We start from the raw sequence: 23,436 nt of genomic DNA, 5'->3' as shown, positions 1-23,436 counted from the left end.
GAAAAATCTATTTTTCCTCGTTTTCCAGAAATGAAAAAATCATAACTTTTGAAACACTAGATCGATTCAGATGATCGATATATCAAATTGAAGCCTATAAGATAATTTTCATTGAAAAAATATTTCACTTGCAAAAGAAATTAAATTTTGTTTTCATTGATTTCGGTTTCATTGATTGTATTGTTTTCATTGATGTGGTTTTGGGATCAAGGGCACTATATTTTCTTATATATATATATGTATATATATATATATATATATATATATATATATATATATATATATATATATATATATATATATATATATATATATATATATATTTCTTTTTTGAAAGCTGGGTTTTATTACATAACATATCCTAAAACCAGATAGGTGTTTTCTTTCGTTTTGGAGTAATGATTTTTCAAAGTTTAGATGCTTTGGTTGCGATAGCCTAATGGACAGAAAATATGAACATAGGAAATCCTATTTTTTGGCAAGTGTAACATTTTTTTCAAAAAGAGACTAGCTCATTGGCTTCAATTTGATAGAATTACTCTCAGCCTGTCAGTGTTCACTAGCTCAGAGGTAGACTCAACCTCAGGGTCGGCTTCTCGACCAGAAAACGAAGTGGACTCACGATAGTTGACGGGATTAACCCTCTACAGCCCAAGCCCGCCTTTAGACGGGCTTCGCGGATTCTCGTTTCATATTATTCAGACATTACTTTCAATGTTTACCCCCACTAGAACGTCTTTAGAATATTTTCATCTATCACACATACACATTGTTTTTATGCTGGCAGCTTTCTGCTAGGAGTATTTTATGTTGAAAGTCCGAAATTCGAGATAAAAGTGGAGTAGGTTTTTTTAGATCAATAAAAACTTGGGCGGTAGAGGGATAAGATGGAACCATTATAACAAAAGGATTCGTATTTTTTCGATGCAATAAGTATGTAGAAATGTTCCCAATTGATAGACGATAACATCTCTGCAATGTGCTTCTCCGATTCTCATTTAACACCCTATATTTTTCGCTTCAATGCAGCTCTATGTTGAAAGGTGAAATATAGAGCTTCTAAAACATTTCTGTTACTCCTTTTAATAAGCATTATCGGTGCTAATATAAAGTACCATAGAAACGTCAAATTGATTTGCTTCTGTTTATTGTAGAAAAAAAAACAAACCGATCGATCCTGTCGCTGTTGGACAATTTTTTTTTTTAAATCGTATACATTTCATAGCCCAATAATCATAAGCATATTTGCGACCCTTCACGGATGTTAAGTATTTTATTGGTTTGTCAGATACCTAGTAATGAACTTGCTTGTGGGTAAGCCTGTTTCAGTGCCATCCTTTGTTTTGTGTGATCTCTCATTTGTGCGAAATCATCATTATTATCAAAACGTTACTTGAATCACACTAACTATTCTCTCAAATAATAAAATTACACAAAAAAAGTCAGGATTGCCTGTTCGCAAGTTTATTACTAGGACTTTTGGAATTGTAATTTGTTTTTTTTTTAATTAATTAATTAATTTATTTATTTATTTATTTAAATCTGATTCATCTGACATCTGTGGTCTTAATGAATAAATATATAATAATATAGTACAATTATTTATACAATCGACGAACTAGTTAATCTGTTTTTAAAGCGGCTGGATGTCTCGCCGAAATCAAATAGATCCTCCACCAATGTGAAAGTTCGAATCATCGACGACAACGGTTCGTTGTATCCGAATAAAGTACGATGAAATCTGTTCAGTGGCAAAGATCGCTGTCGGAGAGGTCGTTGAGCAGCACGAAGGTCCAGTAATGAAAGTAGCCGAGGAGAATCAACTTCCCCATTGAACAGCTTTGATACGACAATTGCCTGTTGTATTCTGCGTCTTCTCTCAAGAGTGTCCAGGCTTAAAAGTCTGCATCGATCCGGGTAAGCAGGAAGATTCAATGGATCGCGCCAAGGTAGATGACGCAAGGCCAACCGGATGAATCTTCGCTGTACACGCTCAATCCTCAAATTCCAGAAAATCACATTTGGAGTCCAAACAACGGCTGCAGTTTCGAGAATTGGTCGTACTAAAGCGCAATATAAGGACTTCAAGCAGTATGGGTCAGTGAAACCCTTCGCAATCTTCGAAATAAATCCGAGCTGTCGGTTTGCCTTAGCAATGATTGAGGTGTAATGAGCGTTGAAGTTCAATTTCTGATCCAGCACTACTCCGAGGTCAGTAACTTTTTCAACTCTTTCAAGAAAAGCACCGTCGATGCAGTAATCAAACTGTAACGGACTTTTGGAACGATGGAACGTCATGACGGAGCACTTCGGTATGCTGATAATCAGTTTGTTTAGATGGCACCAGTCAACAAACACATTCAGCAAATGTTGCAAGCGTTGGCAGTCTTCAGCTGAACGGATCATGCAGAATATTTTCAAATCATCAGCATAAATTAATTTGCAGTTCAACCCTAATTTCGCAGCAATGTCATTAAAAAATAATATGAACAACAAAGGGCCTAAGTTGCTTCCTTGAGGAACTCCAGAAGAATTGCAGAAGCACGAGGAAACGCAGCCATGAATTTTAACGCGCAGTTTTCTTTCCGTCAGGTATGATCTCATCCACGACACGAGTTTTGCAGATGATCCGAGACGTGATAGTTTAGCCAATAGTATGTTGTAGTCGATCCTATCGAAAGCCGCCTTCAGATCGGTATAGATGACATCGACTTGAGCCTTGCCCTCCATAGCAGTAATGCAGGTGTTGGTGAAGTTCAACAGATTCGTGGTGACCGACCTGCCGGGCATGAAGCCGTGCTGATCGGTAGAGATGTAACGCTTGGATTGAGTAAGAATAACTTCACTGACGATGATCTCAAATAGCTTGGACGCAGCCGACAAACTTGTTATTCCACGATAGTTCCTGACGTTTCGTTTATCACCGTTTTTGAAGACAGGAAACATGAAAGACTCCTTCCAAATTTCAGGAAATACTCCATCATTGAGTGATCGGGTAAAGATGACAGAAAGTGGCTCGGCTAGATCAGCAGCGCAGCGGCAGAACAATACCGATGGTATGCCGTCAGGACCCGGCGAAAGCGAACTTTTCAATTTTTTTGCAGCGGAGATCACCATGGCAGGAGTGACCACGAACGTCGTCAAACTTATGACGTCCGAAGGAACACCTATGGAGGCAAACTTAACTTGAGCTTCACTGGCTGGTATATGGTCAAACACGGATGTAAAGAACTTGGCAAAAAGCTCACAGCATTCAGTATGAGTATTCGCTTCGACGTCGTTATAGAGCACGTTGCTTGGGAGAGTTGAGTTTTTCCTCTTACTGTTGACGAATTTCCAAAAGTTTCTCGGATTTTGTCGCAGATTGGTTTGCATTCTCAAGACGTGGGCCTTGTACAAAGTTGAATTCAGCTTACGATACGCATTACTTGCATGTTGAAACCTGAGTTTGCTGTCAGACGATTGTAGAACACGATGTTTTCGCTGACAGGCGTTTTTTTCGCGTTTCAGCTGTCGAAGTAAAGCCGTACTCCAAGAAGGCGAAACTGGACGTCTTCTGTGGGGTACATTCTCCCGCAACCAACGTTGAATGGTAAAACAGAAATCAGAGGCCATTGCATTAACATTTTGACAGGCATTCAGGTATGTCCAGTCAAGAGTGGGGAGGTAATAACCAAGTGCATCGTAGTCGATTTTTCCAAAATCGGGGGTGTATTCATCGGCAACAGGATACCCGTCACTGTACTGGCACGTACGAGGTACTGGTAGAGATATTTCCAATGGTGGATGATGCGTATCCACGGGTAACAGTGCAACCACAGCTGTATTGACGATTACATTACAGCCATTTGAGCAAAAAACAAGATCAAGAGTTCGATCCAGTTGATTGCGGTGCCAATTGACTTGACTTAAATTCAAAAAGTCCATTCCATCGATCAGAGCAGCACTCGACGCAGATACCGTCGAAGCTCCTGCTGGTAAAACTTCGCCGCCAGCACTCTGCAACCACTGTAGGCGAGGTTGGTTGTAATCACCACAAAGCAGCACCTGATCTACACATGTAGCATTGTCACAAAGATCACGAACAGAGGCCACATGTTCATCTATCAACTCCACGTCGCGACTAGGATCAGGTGGGATGTACACAGCACCGATTGCTAATCGTTTACTTCCGATGACAATGACGGCAAACACCTGTTCCAATCTTTCCCCGTGAGGCGTGTGGATTTGCGTACAAGAATAGCGATGGTGAACCGCTATTAATACGCCACCGAAGCTCGTTTTATTGCAGTTTATACAACTACGGTCACAACGAAAAACGTTAAATGTCGATCCAAAGATTTGCAGAGAATCGATACAGTCGTTTAATCCAGTCTCTGTTAATATGATGACGTCGTAGTTACAGTCCGTAACCGCCAAAAGCAAATCGTCGATTTTAGTCCTAACACCTCGGACATTTTGGTAGTACAGCCAAACACAATCGACAGGGGCAGCAACGGGTTGTGGTGGCAACCATACATTGGTTGCATCGCTAGAACCAGTGAACGGATGAGAATCTGAAGAACTAAAAACACTGTCGTACTTGCCGAGAACAGCGTGGTGGAAGACCCCTTCTCTGACCCCACTCACAGGGCCAGGACGACTGCTGAGCGATGGCTGGAGGATCTCGACTGTGGCAGGGGGATTAGGGGCTTCCATGAAGCCGGTTTCGTAGCGTTTGTTGTGCAGAGGATTCATTATGGTGTTGTGGAGAACCAGAGGTAATAAAGCTGTAATATGAAGGTTTTTCAGCGTATCTGGTGCTCGTAATAGGAGGGTACTTGCCAGAGAGCGCAAGTTGGAAGACCCCGTCTCCAGAACTGAACACAGGGCCAGGACGACTTGGAAGCTGGTGGTTGAGGTTGTGATGCAGCGCGACTGTGCCAGATGGATAAGGGTCTTCCATAGTGCCAGAAATGGTGCGTCCTGTGTTCTTTTCTGATGCTATGTCGAACCCAGACGAGATGAGATAAAGCCGTTTTTTTGGTTGAATTCAAAAGCCTCGGACTCGGAGAATTAAAAAAAAGGCGATAAATAAGAAAATGAAGAAATAAAGGAAACTGAAAATATATTATATAATAAAGGAAACTGAAAATCAAAAAATGAAAAACTCAAAACTATTTAAAGAATAAAAAAATTACTAAAAAAAATATGAGAATTTCAAAAATTCTAATAAAATTTAAAACAAAAATCAGTAAACTCAAGAATTAGAAATAATAACAAAAAGGGAAAAAAATTGGAAAAATAAATCAGAAAATTGAACCTTCTGAACACTGAAAATTTTCGCGTGATAAAATGGAAACGTGATACAGTGTCGGACAATAGAATAGGACCACAGCTCAATCCAAAACAGAAAGTGAGAAAACTTTGAGAAAAAAAATTCCATTTAAGTGCATCAAACCATTTACAAATTGTAAATTCCATTCTTCGAAGAAATTAAAATCATCCGTAGTTAAACCAATTGTCCTTTATTTAAAAATGCGTTTTAAGCATACTTACTGACTAAAATAACGCGACATTAAATAGGACCGCTTTAGAATTCATGGTAAAAAAAATTTAAAAAAAAAAGGAAATTCATACCGCGATCGATTTGCAGGGTTAGTACTTGGTGGTATAACCCTTATTACGCATCACTTCTCGCACCCGGTTCGGCATCGACTCCACCAGCTTTTGGCACGTTCTCAGCGGGATAGCGTACCACACCGCCTGGATTCTCTCCCACAGCTGCTGCTTGTTTTTTGATTTTTCGGTGTACACCTTACGTTTAACTATTTCCCATAGGTTCTCTATGGGATTGAGATCAAGGGACTGTGCTGGCCACTCCATAACGTCTACCTTATTATCCTGGAACCACTTTTTAACCGTTTTAGCGGTATGTTTGGGGTCGTTGTCCTGCTGGAACTGCCAATTTAGGGGCATCTCCCACTCGGCGTGTGGCAGCATTACTTCCCGAAGTATTTGGGCGTAGAGATGCTGGTCCATAATCCGGTCGATCCAGTACAAGGGACCCACCCCGTACCAAGAAAAGCACCCCCACACCATGATGTTACCTCCTCCATGTTTGAATGTTTTATTTGTATGCTGGGGCATATACGCACAGCCGAGTGGGCGATGGACCCAACTCTTTCCGTCCGAGCCGATGAGGTTCACTTTGGTCTCATCCGACCACAGCACATTTCTCCATAGTTTCTCCTTTTCCGGGTCCATCGCCCACTCGGCTGTGCGTATATGCCCCAGCATACAAATAAAACATTCAAACATGGAGGAGGTAACATCATGGTGTGGGGGTGCTTTTCTTGGTACGGGGTGGGTCCCTTGTACTGGATCGACCGGATTATGGACCAGCATCTCTACGCCCAAATACTTCGGGAAGTAATGCTGCCACACGCCGAGTGGGAGATGCCCCTAAAGTGGCAGTTCCAGCAGGACAACGACCCCAAACATACCGCTAAAACGGTTAAAAAGTGGTTCCAGGATAATAAGGTAGACGTTATGGAGTGGCCAGCACAGTCCCCTGACCTCAATCCCATAGAGAACCTATGGGAAATAGTTAAACGTAAGGTGTACACCGAAAAATCAAAAAACAAGCAGCAGCTGTGGGAGAGAATCCAGGCGGTGTGGTACGCTATCCCGCTGAGAACGTGCCAAAAGCTGGTGGAGTCGATGCCGAACCGGGTGCGAGAAGTGATGCGTAATAAGGGTTATACCACCAAGTACTAACCCTGCAAATCGATCGCGGTATGAATTTCCTTTTTTTTTTTTTAATTTTTTTTACCATGAATTCTAAAGCGGTCCTATTTTATGTCGCGTTATTTTAGTCAGTAAGTATGCTTAAAACGCATTTTTAAATAAAGGACAATTGGTTTAACTACGGATGATTTTAATTTCTTCGAAAAATGGAATTTACAATTTGTAAATGGTTTGATGCACTTAAATGGAATTTTTTTTCTCAAAGTTTTGTCACTTTCTGTTTTGGATTGAGCTGTGGTCCTATTCTATTGTCCGGCACTGTATATTCGTGATAAATTTTTTATTAAACGAAAAATCTTTTTCTCTCTCCAATATGCTTCATTTAAACATTATTTTTCGTGCAACATTCAAAATTTATAGTAAAACATTTATTACAATATTTATCACATGGACCCGTAAAATAACACAGTAAAAAATGATATAACGAAATTATAGTTGCAATGCTTTTCTCATAGCAATTTCTTTTGTTTTTTCGAAGAGATTCTGTGAAAGACATTGTAGCTAAATTTATGTTATTTTGTTCTTCCTATTATATCGTATTTCTCAAATTTTGAATTGAAGTTTTGTATGAATTGCATCCTGTTTTTCAGAGCTGCTATTTCCGGTTGATTACTGTAATTATTCTTCTTTTTTTCTTCATTTTCATCTTTCCCAACATTGGTATCTTCATCCTTTTTTTTTGATGGATCATTCACTATACCGATAATTTGGCTGTCGGAAAGTTGTGTGTGAAATAGTATTCATTCTTCGAAGTCCGGTACCTCTATTTGATTAGCAGGATCAGTAATCATAAATAGGGTGGATACAGAAATTCTGTTTTCATTAACCAAATCCATATTTGTTTTGGACCACATAAAATTGCTTCCAAGATTTTGTGATTGTGGTTGACGTGCTGCCGATATTCGAACTGCTAGTTCGTTGAATGTTATTTTTATCAGTGCCTTGTCCAGTATTTCTGAATTTAGCATGATTGGCATTTCTAATTTTTCTCGATATATTACTTTTTATGTTTTGAATTTGTCCCTGATTCATCATTCTGTTGGCATTGGACTATCTTTAATCAGTCCATCGCCAGAAGAAATTTCATCCCCACAAGCAATGGTGCAAAATGCAGTTATCTATTATCGGAACGCCCCTAGATTGTAGTCTTTTTCGGGAACTTCCAGAACAAACTGATTTTAGAAGCATTCAAGAAATAGTTTCCGCTTTGAAACATCGATGGTTCTTCGATTTTTCAAATTATCAATGGATGTTTATGAGTACCTATGAGAGTAATTGTAACGGTTTTTGTCAGCTTTGATTCATGCGACGCCATTTTTCCCCCAAATGAGTTAACATTTATCAGGTAATCATTTTGAAAAATAAGGCAGATTCGTTGCAGTTATATACCTGATCAACGGTCAAATAAAGTCAAGGCTTCAAGTAATTGAAGTAAATGTAGAATATCCACCATCAATTAATTTAAACATTAAAACAATTCTACCTTCAGCAGCATATTGAAATTTTCTTATAGTGCTTATAGTCGAAACATACAGTTTCACAAATTAATCCTTCTACTTTAGCATTTTTGTGATTGTCGAATGGTGTATACAGAATTGTTGAGCGATTTATGATTTGTGTTTTTTGTTTATTTGGTTTTATCGCCTTATTGTCACTACACAAGAATAAATCTATTACAAAAAAAAGTATGACTGTCTCTTCCACGGTTCAAACTGGGAAATGGCATAGATCGTGCATCTCATTTCACACAATCGAAGAGAAAGTTGCTCAGAATTATTCATAGTTTTTGATTCTGAGCGTATGAAAATAATATGCTTCCAAGTTTTCAAAAAATATGTGGTATACGCTACAAATCCATCAGCAAGAAATTTTTCCATGAATAAGGCTAATCACGATAAGCGGCATGAGGGCTCTAAAAAAATGTGTGCTTAAATATCATTTTTTGTTCAATAACTTAACGGCAGATTGAACTTTTTACATAATTTCTCATTTTTCGAAAAACGTGATAAAAGCGAAACATTTTCAGTGATAAATTCGAGAGTGATAAAAACGCCCAGTGCTATATTCGAGACGTCACTGTATATGGAAATTGATAAAACTGAAAAAAAAACTATAAATAGATAAATCCTCAAACTTATAGAATTGTAAATTCAGACAAAATGTTGTCAAAGGTTTGTTTTTGTGCGAGGGATAGATTCTGCACAAAACAAATCCCATAAAACAAGTAGTACTACACTTTTCCAGTAGCTTTCTAAAATATTTTTCGCTACACAATTTGAAACAAACAATTAAGCGGTGGACAGGGATCGGATAAAAAAAAGTTTCCTAATGTTAGTAACCCAAATACTAATTGAATTGAATATTGAAATTGTTGAAAAAGAATGAAAAAAATTATAAAAGCAAGAAAATTAAAAAAAATTAAAATTAAAAATTCTGACAAAATATAACTTAAAAAAGGCAAAGGCTCAAAACATTTTTTCAATTATACTTCAGTAACGTTACAAACGAAAAAATAAGTATATATGAAGGGCGCTACATATTATTTGCGATTTTTTGAGACAAAAAAAATAAAAAAAAAACAAACTAGAAAATTTCGCGACATCTTTTAATGAATGCGTTGAAAATACAGAAACAAAGTTGAGAATATTAACGAATCAGTAACGTTACAAACGAAAAAATAAGTATACATGAAGGGCGCTACATATTATTTGCGATTTTTTGAGACAAAAAAAAATTTAAAAAAAAAACAAACTAGAAAATTTTGCGACATCTTTTAATGAATGCGTTGAAAATACAGAAACAAAGTTGAGAATATTAAAACATTGACAAAAATTGAAATCATGATAAAATATCAAATTGAAAAATTCAGAAAATAGTAAAATCAATAAACAAAAATAGTAATAAAAAAAAGTAATTGGTGAAATAAGAGTGTAAAAAGAAAACAGTTACGAAAATCGGTTTCCTTTTGTTTTCCTTCTGTATGTTGAGACATGTTGCATCTTCATTTTTTTGTGCGATTTTCTTCAGAAAATTCCCCGAAAAAAATCTGGAAACACAAAAATCAGACAAATTGAAAATTGAAATTGTAAAAAAAGAATGAAAAAATTAAAAACTAACAGCCATTTCATGCCAAACCGATATAGTGGTTCCCAGATTTTCGTGAAAAATGGTAGTTTTGTTCTTTATCGTAAAACATTAGACCCGTATTTTTTTATTTTTTCAGTAGGGTGAGCATTTCCATTTTAGGGTTGTCCGAAAAATCAACTTTTCCCTCTATTTTCCAAAAATGACATTTTAAAAAAAATCATAACTTTTGAACTACTAGACCGATTCAGATGATCGACATATCAAATTAAAGCCAATCAACTGGTCTTTTTTTGAAAAATATACTGTACCTGCAGAAAATTTGTATCATGCTCTCGTTATTATTGATTGTATTGGTTTTTTATTATTTTCATAGTCTCGGGGCCAAAGGCGCTATATTTTTTTATATTTTTTTCTGGAAAGCAGGAGATTTTTCACATAACATATTTCGAAACCAGAGAGGCGTTTTTTGCGTTTTTGAGTTATGATTTTTCAAACAAAAACAAAAATTCATAACTTTTGATCTACTGGACCGATTCAGATTATCGATACATAAAATCCAAGCCAATCAGATAGTAATACTTTTTGAAGAAAGTCATTTTTGGAAAAAAGTGGAAAATGATTTATTGGACCATCGGTTAACTTTGAAAAATCATAGTTCAAAAACGAAGAAAAACGCCTCTCTGGTTTCACATATGTTATGTGAAAAATCCCCAGCTTTCCAGAAAAAATATTTAAAAAATTAAGCGCCCTTGGTCCTGAGACTATGAAAACAACAAAAAACGAATGCAATCAATAACAAGAAGATTTCTGTGTGCACTGCCGTAACGCTTGCGTGACTATTTCTGGCTCCGTATTCAAAGTTGTTTTTCAACCTGTTTTATTACTTTGATAGAGCTGAATTTTGTCATTTTAGCTTACTGTGTTATCACTTATTGTAGTTGTTATTGTGCCAAGTGTATTTCGTCAATTTATGCGTCTTCATTTGTGAACCTGAGTGCCTTTGTTTCCGTGTGTTTATTCAATCCATATCATCTGAGACTTTCCTACGCACTGTTTCTCTCGAAGTGCCATCTTTGTGCAAATACTGTAATCTTCGTTTCGCACCACAATCGCCTTTAGTTATTCTATTTGCGTACATTAAAGCTCGATCATGGACAAGAGCTGCTATGAATGCGCCGAACCAATCAAAAAGGACGATTCTGTTGCTCATATAAAATGCTTCGGCTGGATTCGTTCAAATCTCGATTTCGTCAACGGACAATCGAACTTATTATGGTTCTGCGCTGATTGCCGAAAATCTGTCGATCAAATGAAAAATCATGCTTCGCAAGATTTAAGCAATGCTGTAGTCTCTTCAGTATCTGATGTGATGAGTTGCTGCATGAATGGTATAAAAGATGAACTTGCGCAAACCAATGCATTCATGAAATCTGTTTCCGAAAAATGGTTGTCCGTTGCAACGCCTGCTATCTCATCAAATCATCGTACAAACAAACGTCCAAGAGTATGTTCACCGGATACTACACCGAAACAAGCGAAATCCAATAAAAATCTGTTTGGTGGTACCCGGTCAGCTGATGAAGTTTCTGTTGCCATTGAAACTGTACCTAAACCAGTTGAAAAATTCTGGTTATACCTATCACGTATTGCCCCTCACGTTACCGAAGCTGAGGTTGCTACTCTTGTGGTGACATGTCTGCCTGGTGCTCAGCCCATTGTTAAAAAATTAATTAAAAAAGACGCTGATCTGAAGTCGCTTGCCTTCGTGTCATTCACAGTCGGTCTGGATTTGAATATGAAGAAACTCTCAGTGGACCCTTCCACTTGGCCACAAGGAATTTATTTTCGAGCATTTGAAGAGCGAGGAACCGGTTTCCGGGATTTTTGGCTTCCCAGTGCAACGGTACTTCCACGAATCGACCTATCAACGCCTATTCTTTCAACACGTCAGCCAGCTCAAATTTGAATGATCATCCATCGGTGGACTCTGGGGGCCACCGGGCCCCCAATCCAGTTAAGTTGATGCCTTCTATGAATTTGCAAAAAGATCATTATGTCTCTTTCAGCCATAGCTTATCATTCGCTGACGTCGCTGGACGTCTGCCTCAGTCGAGCGTCCCTGCTCCTGAGCCTACGCTTTTCTATTACCAGAATACTCGAGGTCTTCGTAGTAAAATTTCGGAATTCAGAATCACCGTATGATTGTATCGTTCTCACCGAAACATGGCTTGACTCACAGATTATTTCTAACCAGCTGTTTGGTGAGGACTACACCGTCTTTCGTACTGATCGCAGTCCAGTTAACAGTAATATGTCATCTGGCGGTGGCGTGCTCATAGCAGTTCGACGTTGTTTTTCGTCTGCTTTATTATATCTATTTGGAATGAAACCTCGAAGTTGGCGATTGGAGTTATTTATGTTCCACCCAACTTATACAATGAGACTGAAGTAATCGGACGTCATATATCGTCAACTATAAAAGCGAACGAGGCTCTCAACCCTGATGATGATCTGTTACTGTTTGGTGATTACAACCGCGCTGGTCTATCCTGGAAATTGAACGCAAACAACAGATATTTAGTGGCCGATACTCCGCATTCTCATGTTAATGCTGGCAGTTCCTGTCTTCTAGATGGCGTTGCTTTAAACGGTCTTCACCAAATCAATTCAGTGGTTAATCACAATGGTCGGCTCTTGGATCTTATTTTCGTCAATCATAGTGCTCTACTAGCTTGCTCAGTGACAACGGTACTTGATGTGCTGTGCAATATTGACTCTCATCATCCCCCCCTCATGGATAGATACGACAAGCCTATCGGTGCTTTATTTAACGACGAATTTGATCCCAATGCGTTTGACTTTCGGCGAGGCGACTATGATGCAATTAATACTGACCATTACAATGCTGATTGGACATTTTTGACGAGCTGTTCTGATGCTGATGATGTAGTTGATAACTTCACCGCTATGATTCAAGAATTAATCTTTCGACATGTCCCTCGGGTTCGTCCACGCCGTAAACCTGTATGGGGAAATCAGGAACTGAGCCGTCTAAAACGCCGCAAAAATGCTTGCCTTCGCGCTTATCATTCAATCAGAAGTGCTTACAATTGTCACCTTTTCAAATTGGCTAGTCGGGAATATAAAACTCTCAACAAAGTGCTATACTTTAACTATGTGCGTAACACAGAACGTAATATTCATGGCAACCCTAAGCATTTTTGGCGATTTGTTAATAATAAACGCAATGAGAATGGCTTGCCGTCGACTATGGTCCTAAATGATGAAGTGGCGTCTTCCACCAGTAGTAAATGTGCTTTGTTTGCGAAATACTTTTTGAGTGTATTCAGCATGGAATCAATACCACCTGATAATGCTTTGCGTTACGTTGCTAGCGACGGATTTTCAGTCGGAACTCTTTCCGTTGTTGCAGAGGATGTTGCTTGTGCGGTTTCCAAATTGAAACAATCTCATTGTCCTGGGCCTGATGGTATTCCTGCTGCTTTGTTGAAAAAATGTTGTGAAACACTAAAATCTCCGATCGCTGAAATATTCAACATATCTTTACGAAAGAACAAGTTTCCTGAAAGTTGGAAATCATCATTTATGTTCCCTGTGTTTAAAAAAGGAGATAAGCATAGTGTGGAGAACTATCGTGGAATCACTTCTCTGTGCGCTTGCTCTAAGGTGCTTGAGGCCATTGTTTATGATCATTTACTGTTTCGGGTGAAAAGCTACGTTTCTACTGCACAACATGGGTTTTACCCTAGTCGATCAGTTTCAACAAATTTATTGGAATTTACATCGCTATGCTTGCGTACTATGGAACAGGGTAATCAGATCGACACTATTTATACCGATCTTAAAGCGGCATTTGATCGTGTTGATCATGGAATTTTGCTTGCCAAACTCAACAAATTAGGAGCATCATCTAGTTTGCTTTCGTGGCTAAGCACATATCTACGCGGTCGCAAAATTTCCGTGAGAGTGGGTTCCTCCCAATCGAGGTGGTTCCAGAATGGTTCCGGAGTACCGCAAGGTAGCATTTTAGGACCTTTGCTATTCTCGCTGTTCGTTAACGACATCACCCGACTATCGCCTCATGGAACAAGGTTATGCTACGCTGACGACGTAAAAATTTATCTGCCAATTGAGACCACCAGAACCTGTTTGAGACTTCAAAGCTTGATTGATTTATTTGCGGAATGGTGCAGCTTTAATCATATGACAAATATGACAAGCATTCAGAAATGCACTGTTATCAGTTTTACCCGAAAAAAACAACCAATAGTTTTCGATTACAGCATTAATGGCTCGTCACTCCAGCGAAGTGATAACGTGACGGACCTAGGTGTTGTTTTGGACAGCCCAATGTCGTTTAGACAACATTATACATTCATCATCAATAAAGCGTACCGTCAGCTCGGAACAATCTTTCGAATCGGTAGAGAATTTTGCGATCCTGGCACTTTACGAACTCTCTATTGCTCATTAGTTCGTTCCATCCTTGAGACAAGCTGTGTTGTTTGGAATCCGCATTATGAGTACTGGATACTTCGAATTGAAAGGATACAAAAGTGCTTCATTCGTAGAATTTGCCGCATGCTGCCTTGGAGAAATTATGATAATTTGCCACCTTATGAGGATCTTTGTCAGCTAGTTGGCATAGCTCCTCTCGAGCAGCGACGCAAGGATATTACCGTTAAGACCGTCCATAAAATCCTATCGGGATGCTTTGATTGCCCTGCTGTACTGCCCTCTTCAGCCTCGACGGAACCAACATCTGCTACGGGTTGATGCGCATCGCACTAATTATGGTCTTCAAGAACCTATTCGTCAGATGGCGTTAGAATATAATCGTCGTGGAAATTTATTGTCCTTTTAGAATATTTTGTGTGCAACTGTGAAATGTATGCGTAGTATAGTATTGTCATAATTGTTATCCATCTTTGTTATTCGCCTAGTTTTTATGTCATTTTATTTTGTATACCATTGTGAAAAGATATTGGGTTTTTATGCCGCTTTGAGTTCGAATTTAACGTTTGCTCAAGGTGGCTTTTCCCAATCTAAGTTCCTTTTTTTTTTGACGTAGGACTACGTCTAACCGGAAGATATAGGGGGTGAAATGGAAATCTAGGCACTGAACAAGTAGGAAAAAATGCAAGATTTGGAACGCTTATAACTCGATCATTTCTCAATAGATCGCAAAGGTTTTTGCATCAATTGATAGGAAATATATCTACGCATCTATCATAACGAATAACATTTCATTTTTCTTGAGATAAATAATTGAATAATTGTGAAATATCAAGCATTGTCAAAATGCACTATGTGCCCATTTTTGATTGGTCCATTTTGTGTTCCTCAAATCGTACCGACCAAAACGGGCAACCAGAGCAGCAGCGAAATAGAATGAAGCACGATTGGAAAGGAAAAAGAAAAAAATGAACGAAACATTGGTCGCAGTCTCACACATGCGTAATTCTCGAGCCAGCCAGTCAGCTTAAAAATCCCCGCTCCGCTGCCGTAACGATCATTCTCATTCAAACCGTACACCACATCGGTTCGCATCACAACACATCAACAAACCAACCCAAGCAGCCATGTCTGGACATGGTAAAGGAGGAAAAGTGAAGGGAAAGGCAAAATCCCGCTCGAACCGTGTTGATCTGGAGTTCCCCTCAAGGGTAGCTAGGTCGAGCGCGTTAGTACCAGGGCACCAGTCCACCTAGCCGGCGTTATATAGTTTCGGCCGCCGAAGTGATCGAGTTAGCTGGCAAAGCTGCTCGCGACGATAAGAAAACCCTCATTCGGAACAGAACACATCAAGACGACAACAGGCAGTTGCAGCGTGTGGCGAGTGGCAAACGCAATCGCAAAACGGCATCAGGTAGCAGAAGAAAAAAGTTTGTTCTTTATACAAACTGCTTTGGTGGCAAATCCAGAACAAGGCGGCATCGAGGGCGTTCGAAATGGTTTTTTTCAAAACCACGAGTACTAAGTTTTCTAAATTGGAACCATTCCATAAAACAAGGCGCTTTTCAGGGCCATTAAACCTTCCAAAAAAGAGTTTAGGAAATACAGTTCAATGCTTTCTAAAACAATATCCATAATAATAATAAAACACAAATTGATTTTTTCATAATTTGTTTGCCAGGATATGATGAGTATGTGAATTTGGTAGTTGTTCTGAGCTTATTGATTTTCACCAATTCTTAAATTGCTTCTAGATTGAAAGTACACTAATTTACACTTATCTCGACATTTAGCTAATTGGACGGACCTGTAATTCGACATATTTAGTTGGACATTTTTGTAAACATAGAGTTCGGGGTCCAAATTATGACCCCACATTGAAAGTCGACACTGTACCACTGTCATCGCAAATGTTCAATTACAGGTTAAAATTACCTCCAATCCGATACTGAGTGGTGGTAATGCGACGTGCCATTGAATGTAATTTACTGTAAAATATGTCACAAGCTGGATGGGAAGAAATTTTCCAACTGTGAAAGCTGTGGCGAGTGGCAAATGCAATCGCTAAACAGAAAGGTTTAGCCGAACAAGATGGGGATATCGAGTGATAACAAAACAATAAACTCTTTAGATTGAAGATAATTTTGTGATCCTGAAAAGGACCCTTTTTAGCCTGCATGTGAATCCAACGAGCGAACAAATCGTAATGAATGTATTTTTTTGCCATCGCTCCCTTGTAACGCTCATTCATTCGTCTCGTTGGACTCGCCCCTTTGGCTGAATCTGCCGATTTGTCTCTATCCTGTGAGTGTGTACTGCTAGAGTATAAAACACGCGGACCCCAAAAAAATATCTTATTTTCTTTCAAACCGTAAACCCGTGTGGTTGTACGGCATCGGCATCGTGGACGTAACAAAGGAGGACAAGTTAAGGGAAAGGCAAAGTCTCACTCGAACCGTGCAGGTCTCCAGTTCCCTGTTGGTCGCATTTACTGATTGCTCCGCAAGGGTAACAAGGCCGAACGGATTGGTGCCGGAGCACCAGTATACCTAACAGCGATTATAGAGTTTCGGCCGTCGAAGTGCTCGAATTGGCTTGCAAAGCTGCTCACGACGATCGGAAAACCCGCATCAAGAACAGAGCAGCTTCGGTTCGGCGCTCATCAAGGCAACAATTAGTTTCAGCGAATGGCAAAGTTTTTCTCCGGCACGTCGCATTAAATGTAATTTACTGAACAATATGTCACAAGCTGGATGGGAAGAAATTTCCAACTGTGAAAGCTGTGGCGAGTGGCAAACGCAATAGCTAAACAGGAAGGTTTAACCGAACAAGATGGGAATATCGAGTGATAACAAAAACACAACACCAAAGGTTCTTTTCAGAACCATCAACATATTCATAAAGAGTAAACAGTAAACTAATCAATTTTTCAGGTAGATAGGTAGGTATTCACGTAGGAGAAGAAAATAAAATAATATATTTAAAATATATATTTAACAAAAGCTGTCCCCTTTGTATAGTCCTACGTCACTCCGGTTATGTCCCCGACATTACCCACCCGTCTTTTTTTTTACTATTAAGACTTATTGTCGGATGGTTTCGAATAATAAATGAAATAAATAAAAATAAAAACATCGAGAGCAGAATTCGAATTTTCTGCAGATATTTCATTTTATTTTCAAAAAAGACCAGGTGATTGGCTTTGCTTTGATATGTCGATCATATGAATCGGTCTAGTAGTTCAGAAGTTATGAATGAAAAAAGTAATTTTTGGAAAAAAGAGGAAAAAGTAGATTTTTCAAACCTAAAATTGAAATGATCATCCTACTGAAAAAATAAAAAATGCGGGTCTAATGTTTTGCGATAAAGAACAAAACTACCACTTTTCACGAGAATCTGAGAACAACTATATCGGTTTGGCAAGGAATGGCTGCTAAGAGAATTTAAAATCTACCAAAAACAAAAAATCCTGACAAAATGAAACTTACAAAAAGCCAAAAGTTTAGTACATTGAAAATATTTAGAAACAAACTTGAGAATATTAAAACATTGAGAAAAATTAAAATCAAGAAAAATTCCCAAATTGAAAATTCAGAAAATAATGAAATCAGTAGACTAAAATTGTAATAAATAAAAGTAGTTGGTGTAACAAAAGTGTAAAAAAATATTTATGAAAATTTGAAATTGAGAGAATTGAAAATTCTAAAAACAGACAAAAATTTAACAAAGTTCTGAAAAAATTAATAAAAAGAAGAATTAATAAAATTAGAAACTGGAAAAATTGGACAATCTGAAAAATAAAACTTTAGGAAAATTCAAAACTCACAACATTGAAAATTCGGAAACAAATAAAAAAAAATTAAAAATTGTAAAAATTTACCCCTAAAGACAATGGGAGGAGGGCCTTGCACGTGACAGTTTCTTATCGTTTTTTTTTCTCAGAGTGACAGACGACGCGATTCAACCATGGCCTCGTCCTGGCTGCGGTTTACTTTAATTCGTTTCAAGCAGTTCAAACCGCTAGCATGAAGTTCATAAATTTTGCCACACGGGAGCAACGAGGGCGAAAATCAATTAAACCATAATTACGCTCGAGAATAATTTATCAGTAATCGCTAAATTGCGCAAATTAATTCTGGCCGCGAAAACATCGCTATTGCTATTATTGCTGTGCGGTTGCTGTTGACGTCTGTTTGCCGTAATATTCACACGGCTGGAGCTCTCGCGTGACTTTCTCCCACCTGTGTTCGATTTTTGAAGTGGTTTTGTGGGCATAAACTTATTATGAATGGCTGTTAAATACAGCTTAGAGAGCAGCACCGTTGGAATGTGTTTCCCCGAAATGAAATTGTTTCGAATACCAATTGAAAGAATGAGTTATTGCGAACGGTGGCAAATGTCGGGGAGAATTCGTTTCGATAATACATGGTACCGTTTAGATTGCGAAACAATTGTTAGATGTTCGCAACATTAATTTTTAGGTGATGAATGTGAATTCTTACAAAAACATCGAATGCACGAATCAGTGAAGTGTGAATGAACCTTAACGTAGCTTCCGATGGTATCCCATTCGCGTTGACAGTGCGACGGTAGTGCCTCCTGGTGTTGGCAGGTGTTGGCTTCTCATTAGGGGGCAAAACATAAACAAACCGCCATCGAAAATATACAAATTTGATACAGTGATTACCATTGTAATTCTTTGATTGTGTCGTCTGCTGGTTTTAGGAATCTTTAAACAGCTTTCAAACAGCATATTACGGTGAATAACGAATATTCTGGCCTCATTCAGCATTTGTAGGAGGCAGAAAAAATAGGCGCATCTGGAGGACTGAGATTTTAGGGTAATTTCTTTAATAAAATTATGAATGAAACTTGAAAAGAAATGAAGTGCTGTTATATTAAACAGTTCTGTCAATTCATTGTCTTTAATAATAAAGCGAAAAACATTACGATACAATTCATTTGCAGTGCAGTGCTTCGTGGAGAAAATGGCCGAGTGGAAGCAAAGTGAACCTTGCAACGAGCCTTGTGATGAAAATATCGGGATTCAATCTATAACACCGCATTCTAGTAAAGTGGTTTGTATAGTTCCTGGATGTCGTACACGGAATGGCCAAGGATATTCATTCCACAACTTTCCCCCGAAGGCGGATAGAAAACGGTATAAGGTTTGGTTGACAAAATTGCGACTGAATTATGAGCCATTTCCGTCGTCGAAAGCTTGCAGCTTACATTTTAGCATTACAAACTTTGTTGTTCCTAGTAAGTAGTGTTTTTCTGTTGCATTCTAAAATACTAATGTCTAATATTTTATTCTAGCTGCGAGAAGGCTTACTGAACGGATGATTTTAAAAAGAACAGCCATACCAGACATCAACTTACCTAAACCAATTTGTAACACAGTGAGAGAAATAGCAGCTAAAAATCGCGCAGAACGAGCAGCCAGGCGGAATGAATTTAAACCAGATCTGAATCATTATATGGAGGACAGCCAAATGTCGATCTGTGATGATACTGAGGACGCAATAGACATTATTACAGCACCGGACTTTGAGCAAGCAGCTGTTATTACATCACCGGACTTTGTGCAAGCAGCTGTTATTACATCACCGGACTTTGTGGAAGCAGCTGTTCAGGTGGACACGCTTGATTTGGTTAAACTTTTTATCGGTCGTCGTAGAACTATGTCTGTCCACTTTAAAACCGATTCGGAGTTGAACTCCTGGACAGGGTTAGCTTCCCTCAAAATGTTGGATACCATCGTTGAGGGCTTATGTTCGTTGGCCGCGTATAAGAAGCGATCGCACTCTACCGTTCCTGTAGAAGAGGAAGTGCTTGTAGTGTTTGTGAAAATGAAAACGAATATATCGTTCTCTTGCATGAGTGCTCTGTTTAACTTACATTACCAGACTATTTCTCAGGTGTTTTACCGGACAGTTCCATTGTTGAAGATGATGTGCACTCCATTAGTACCATGGCCAACACAAGAAGAAGTTAATCGCAATATGCCACACTATTTCCGACCATATTATACTGACGTTATCGCTGTACTCGATTGCACTGAAATGCCAAACAACAAAATCGATACACGTTTTCTTCCTATATTGGATGATTTAATATACATTGCCTGTGGAATTGTCAATATTTCGAAGCCAAATCTGTCAAACGAACGATTTTAGAATTAGAATTTTTTTATTAATAATACTTTAGAATACATATATTAAACAGACGAATATAGATATTTCAAAAAAACATTAAAATAAACCTCCTTCAGCACTGCTACCATCGTTCTAACATAATCTGGATCGAATTGAACTTCCTGAACATAGCATTTATCATCATATTCTGAATAGATTATAAAATCTGCTACTCTACATTTTGTTATGAACATAGTTAGTTGCAACTGTGCGTAATATTGATGATTTTTTTTCAAAACATTTAATCTTGTAAAATAGGGAAGAAAATCAATTAAATCACTTAATGATTTATTTTCCCCTTCTTTTGGACACTTAATTTCTATTATTCTCCCTTCGTTTATAACAATTCCGTCAGGAGAACATCCCAGCCATGAAATATGTGGGGGTATTACGAAACCACAACTCCAAACGTTTTTTCTGTAGTCTCGCTCATATGCTGCTATGGCTTTTGATTCGCATCGGATCCCATGTACGATTGCTGGTGTTGAAAGATGTTTCGGTGTCACCATACTCAGGATTTTACTTTTCCAATTTTTGTTCTTGTCGGGTTGATTTGTGTAGTATGTATACACAGAGTATGCACTGGATGAAGTGATGCGCCGGCTTCGTTCTTTTTTCCATTGCGATGATACTCTTTGTTCTATAGTTCTTGTACATATTTTCGAAGACTCGTATTCCGATACTTTCACATTAATTTCGAAATGAAGTTGCAGATCCTTTTCTAACGGACCTATAAATTCCATTATTTCACGATCGATCATCGTGAAGTTATCAGGATGAAACGATCTTCTCAGGAAGGATTTAAGTAGACTGCAAGTCATATTTTCTTCAATAGAAATTAACGAATCAATGGATTCTGTAGAATGACTTTGCACATCTATATCGAGAAGTGTATTCAGAACATCAGATTCATCATTTTTGTCAATATTTTTCATTTCTCGTCCTTTCTTTTCGTATGCCAGACCGCTTTCAGGGAATCCTAATAATTAATAATTAAAATTTTATTTCAAAAAATCGATCAATAAATTGGAAGCAAACCTTTCACGAAAAGCTAAAGAATGTTGGTACCCTCATCGTGAGTCAAACCCGCCGGCGAGGCAGCTTCAGTCGTATCTTTTGTATTCGTCATTTTTTTGCAGAATGCGGTCAATGGTGTTGTCTTGTACATATCGTCAGCAACTTTTTCTGCAATTTTACCCCACTTTTGTTGCAAATCTGTTACTGTAAGCAATGGAACTGAAGGGAACCTAAAAATAGAAAAATTGATTTTTGCCATTTGTATTCAAGAAAATCACAAAAAAACACATTAGAAGATGTTTTAAAACGGCCATTATGTGTTTGCATTTTCCCATTCCAGCTTCGCACGAACACTGAAAAGACCACTTCTCAAAGGAAGGTCTGGTGCGGATGGAAATTTTGTGTGGATCAGCTCTAGGTGATGATGACTTCAAACAAGTCGCAAATATGGTAAAGCCGTCCTCGTGCACGGTTTGAACTCCAACAAGAAGCAAGTGGTTAGCTTGAAACACCCGTTCACCTTCGACTATCAACCTGCTTCCTCCTCCGACGTATTGAAAAATATCGGCAAGCTGCAAATTTACCGTCATCATCGAAGAGTTTATCGCATTGGATGCCTGTTTAAGAAAGAAATATTAAAGGTTTTCATTAGCTTTTCATTGCATTAGAAATATTCCGGAACTATTTTTTGTTCAAATCGCACTAAAGTAACTAAAGATTTTTACCACAGATTCAGGAAGAATCCTCGAAACATCGATTTTCATTCATAATTTTGATTCGAAACGAGAGATGAAATTCCAATTCGCAAATCATACTAGTTTTTGAATATTAATTATGGACGAACAATACAAGTACGATTTGCACGAATGGTGAAAAAAGATTATGCATATGGTATATGATATTTTCTTACTCACCATTTTTGCAGAAAGCTATAGAATCTCAAGATAACTTTGAACAAAAATTATAGTTTTTCTCACTGCGTTTGTTTACGTTTCACCCCCTAATTTGAAATGTCAAACTCAATGCCGTCAACGCGGATTGCAGACAAAAAGGTCTAAAATGGCACAATTCTGTCAATGTTTGAAAAAAAAAAACTTTTCTTTTGACATCTCATTATGTATCACAATGTTTATTATTATGTGTATTACAAAATGAAACCTAGATGGAATATAAAAAGTCGATTGAAGGTCGCTTGTAATAGAAACGGTTATTACAGATTAGACTGTATATTGCTACTTCGCTACTTTGGGAATCAATTTTCTGACGAATATTCAAACATGTGGATCTCTTTCCAGCATATCAATAAGACTTTAAAATGAAAACAGAAAAAAATCTGGAGAAAAACAGCAACATGTGGTGTTAAATCAAATGTATCCGATACTAGGAATACAAATAACTGTCTCTGTTTTTGGTCAGGAGGCATATTTCATTTTTTCTTACACTCATCAATCATGCTGACAAAAAAACAATCGACTGCTCGGCTCTCGGCATGCATGAAACGAAAGAATAGATGGTTCATCAGTCAACGATAAATTCCCAGATGGGAATCTACTATGTTGGGATACACTTGTAACTCGATAACGTTTGGAACAGATTTGGGTCAACAACAAGATGCTATTAGTCCATCAAATCAAATCAACGTAGCTCCGCAAACCGAAGAGATGAAATGCTAATAAGAATTGGAGCAATGAAACGGATGAAGAAGCTCTCAGCTTATAGCAAGAATTTGAAACGAAATGAACACCAGATTTTCACCAGCAAACGTAAGAAAAATGATGTTTTTGGATTCGTTCATCCTGCAAGTCATTAATCACAGCCAATGTCAAAAGCCAATGACTCCTCGTTAGTTCCATGATCCATTCAACCCATT

The 23,436-nt window shown here is 38.1% G+C and overlaps 1 long non-coding RNA gene across 1 annotated transcript; it reads right to left on the bottom strand.

The window, feature by feature from the left end:
• Positions 1-21,222: 21,222 nt before the first annotated feature.
• On the bottom strand, positions 21,223-22,603 carry LOC129762494 (uncharacterized). The gene is made up of 3 exons (XR_008740643.1): positions 22,481-22,603; positions 22,087-22,183; positions 21,223-21,796 (listed from the first exon to the last, which is right to left on the bottom strand). It is a non-coding gene; the product is annotated as an uncharacterized LOC129762494 (long non-coding RNA).
• Positions 22,604-23,436: the final 833 nt, after the last annotated feature.

The sequence above is a fragment of the Toxorhynchites rutilus genome, chromosome 1, assembly GCF_029784135.1.
Source record: "Toxorhynchites rutilus septentrionalis strain SRP chromosome 1, ASM2978413v1, whole genome shotgun sequence".
NCBI lineage: Eukaryota > Metazoa > Arthropoda > Insecta > Diptera > Culicidae > Toxorhynchites > Toxorhynchites rutilus.
This window is presented reverse-complemented; position numbering and strand designations above follow the sequence as displayed.